At 56.4% G+C, this 3,470-nt stretch overlaps 1 protein-coding gene across 3 annotated transcripts in view; it reads right to left on the bottom strand.

Annotated features, from left to right (window-relative positions):
* Positions 1–3,470, bottom strand: part of SLC29A1 (solute carrier family 29 member 1 (Augustine blood group)) — a 13,418-nt gene that overhangs the window by 9,174 nt on the left and 774 nt on the right. The window lies entirely within an intron of this gene.

The raw sequence follows: 3,470 nt of genomic DNA, 5'->3' as shown, positions 1-3,470 counted from the left end.
CCCGCCCCGAAGCCGGCCCATCACGTGGAGCACACGGGGCTTCAGGGTACAGCTCGCCCTGGGGACCCCTCGTCGCCTCCCCCGGGGCGACCCCAACTCCCACACGATCCGCCTCGGGTCGCTCCAGCGGGCAAACCCTCCGCGCAGACCGGCCCGGCGGCCCACACGGCCCCTCGCCGCCTCGGATGTTCCGCTGCCCCGCCCCAGCCCCGCCCCCGCCACGCTTCCCCCGCCGCACCTCGTTTCTTTCCCGCTCACCCCTCCTCTCGGCCAGCTTCTTCCTCCCAGACCCCTCTGCCCCTCTGCTTTTCCTTCAAAACTGCTTCTGATTTAGTCTGTGGCCTGCATGGTGGGTCTTCCCATCCCCGACACATACAGTCCTCGCCACAAACACTACACCACCACGACTTTTGACTTGGGTGTGCATGGGCCAAGGGAGGTAGAGGCACAGCCCGGTAGCCCCCTCATGATTTAATTTTTTTTAGCGTTTGTTTGTTTTTAGTTGGAGTCTCACTCTGTCGCCCAGGTTGGAGTGCAGTGGCACGCTCACGGCCTCCACAGCCTCGACCTGCTGAGCTCAGGTGATCCTTCAGCCTCAGCCTTCCAAATAGCTTTCCAGGCTATAGGCAAGCACCACGACGCCCGGCTACATTTTTTATTTATTGTAGAGATGAGGTCTCCCCATGTTGCCCAGGCTGGCAATCCTCTCACCTCAGCCTCCCAAAGTGCTGGGATTATAGGTGTGAGCCATTGGGTCCACCCTATGATTCACCTTTTTTTTTAGTTGGAGTCTCATTCTGTCGCCCAGACTGGAGTTCAGTGGCATGCTCCTGGCTACCGCAGCCTCGGCCTGCTGGTCTCTGGCGATCCTTTCGCCTCAGGCTTACAAGTAGCCGGAACTACAGGCGCACACTAACACGCCCAGCTAATTTTTTATTTATTGTAGAGACGAGGTCTCACCAAGTTGCCCGGGTGGGTCTCGAACCCGCAGGCTCAGACAATCCACTGGCCCCAGTCTCCCAAAGTGCTAGGATTACAGACCGAGCCACTGAGCCTGGCTATGATTAACTTTTTTTTTTTGAGTCAAGTCTCACTCCGTCACCCAGGCTGGAGTGCAGTGGCACGCTCACGGCCCCCACAACCTTGACCTGCTGGGCTCAGGCAATCCTTCCGCATTAGCCTTCTTATTAGCTAGGACTACAGGTATGCGCCACCATGCCCGGCTAATTTTTTTGATTTATTGTAGAGACAAGGTCTCGCCATGTTTCCCAGGCTGAGGCTTCACTCTTAATAAATCCAGCACTTTGGAAAACTGAGGCACAGCTGGAGATGTGAAGACAAAAAGCCAGAACAGCCTTACATCCTGAGTGGATCCCATTGTCTCAGCCACAAGACTCCTCAGAGGCGGAAGCCTTGCTGAGCTCCACATCCTCCACATGCTAAAAGGTTGGTCCCTCATATCCCTCCAACGGAGGGGGAAGGACTCCCTCCTTTTTTGTTTCTTTTTTTTGAGTTGGAGTCTCACTCTGTCACCCAGGCTGGAGGGTAGTGGCACACTCCCAGCCACCATAGCCTCGACCTGCTGGGCTCCGGCGATCCTTCCGCCTCAACCTTCCAAGTAGCTGGAACTACAGGCGCGCGCTACCACGCCCGGCTAATTTTTTGATTTATTGTAGAGATGAGGTCTCACCAAGTTGCCCAGGTGGGTCTCGAAGCCACAGGCTCAGGCAATTCACTCACCTCAGCCTCCCAAAGCACAGGATTACAGGCTGAGCCACCGAGCCCGGCAACTCCCTCCTTTTTGCTGAACAGTGAGTGGGGTGGGGTGAGGGTCCCTGGGTGCCCCTACAGCAGCACTCAGTGCTGGGGGATGGCCTCGAGTCTGGAGAGGTCCCGGGGAGGGAAGATCCAGTCCAGCTGCCCACCTCCAACTCCCAAGGGGCCCGTCCCCTAGAGGAGTCACAGACACTGATTAACAACTATCAGTGCTAACACCGAGATACAGGGATACAGTAGAGTCCCCAGAGAAACAGACTGTACCCTGAGGAGAGAGGTGGCTTTTCTACTTTGTATTAATAGGGTTCTCCCCAAGTCACTCCAGAAAGGTATCACCAGCCTTCTGGCTCCATGCCCCACAGAGATGACACACATCTTCCCCCACGGCCCTAGCCAAACAGAGGGCAGGAAGATGGGTTTGCGTGGTATTTTTCTAGGCACTGCCCACGGCTTAAGAGTGGCCTCATGTCTGTCCACAACCCCCCGATTCCCGCCCTCATGTTTATCCAGTCTCTCTCTCTTCCTTCTCTAGCCTTCCTCTCCCCTCTTCCTTGGCCCTGGGCCTCCCTCCCCACCTTCCTCTCCCACCTCCGGGCCTGTGGGGGTGGCAGGCCTAGTGGTCAGACAGATCTGCCAGGCATAGCCAGGCTGGCAATACAGTGGCTGCTGTTGTGCGTAAAGCGGGCTGGAAATGGAAGGAAACTGGAAGGAAGTGGTGAGGGTCCCAGGCGAGACTGGGGACGGCTGGTTCCTCTTCCCACCTCTGCTGGGGCCTGGCCAGCTCACGGTGGATGGCAACAGCCAGGGCTGTTATTGTTGGAAAGAAGCCCATCTGGCTCGCGCTGCCTGGGCCTCCAGCCAGCACCCACATGCCTGCGGAGCCACCTCCCCAGCAGAGGTGGATGCTGGGTGCCAGGGCCCTCTGCTGGACAGTCCTGGGAGCCCCAGTGCATATTGGCCTTGCCTGAGTTTTTCTAGCTAAGCCCTACCAGTCCTCTTCATCCTATGCCCAGTCTTGTGGCTCTCTCTTCCTCTCTGGAATCTCTCGGGTCCTTGTCACAGGGGTGGGATGGGGCGGGAAGGGCTGATCCAGCTGCATCCCTACTCCCCAGACTATCAGGGACTCTGGCTTGTCCCAGACTCCCTCCTCCCCTTCACAAGTCCCAAGCATGCCTCACCATCTCATATGCAGTGCTTTCTTGCCCCAGGCCTGTCTTCTCAGCTGTCACCAACAAGGCATCTGTGTTTGCTGGAAGTGTGTTTGCTAGGCCTGGGGGTTGGTTACCAGCATGTCTCATGATGGTGTTCTCAGTTGTGTTGGTGACTATATTTCCATAGCCTTGTGGCAGGACTGGGACTGGGGAGAGGGCCATGAGGCGGTTGCCTGGCGCACAAAATCTAAGGGGGCGCCAAAAAACCTCAGTAATCAAGATAAACTTTTAATGTAACCAAGATACATTTTTTTTTTTTTTTTTTAGCTGGAACCTCACTCTGTCACCCAGGCTGGTGTGCAGAGGCACACTCACAATCACTGCACCCTCGGTCTGCTGGGCTCAGGCGATCCTTCTGTTTCAACCTTCCAAGTAACTGGAACTACAGGCGGACACTACCATGCCCGGCTAATTTTTTGATTTAGAGTAGAGATGAGGACTCCCTAAGTTGCCCAGGTTGGTCTCAAACCCCTGGACTCAGGC

Source organism: Carlito syrichta, unplaced genomic scaffold (assembly GCF_000164805.1).
Source record: "Carlito syrichta isolate Samal-C Ts95f unplaced genomic scaffold, Tarsius_syrichta-2.0.1 Scaffold311474, whole genome shotgun sequence".
In the NCBI taxonomy this organism is placed as follows: domain Eukaryota; kingdom Metazoa; phylum Chordata; class Mammalia; order Primates; family Tarsiidae; genus Carlito; species Carlito syrichta.
The sequence above is the reverse complement of the archived record's forward strand: the minus strand, read 5'-3'. Positions and strand labels throughout refer to the sequence as shown.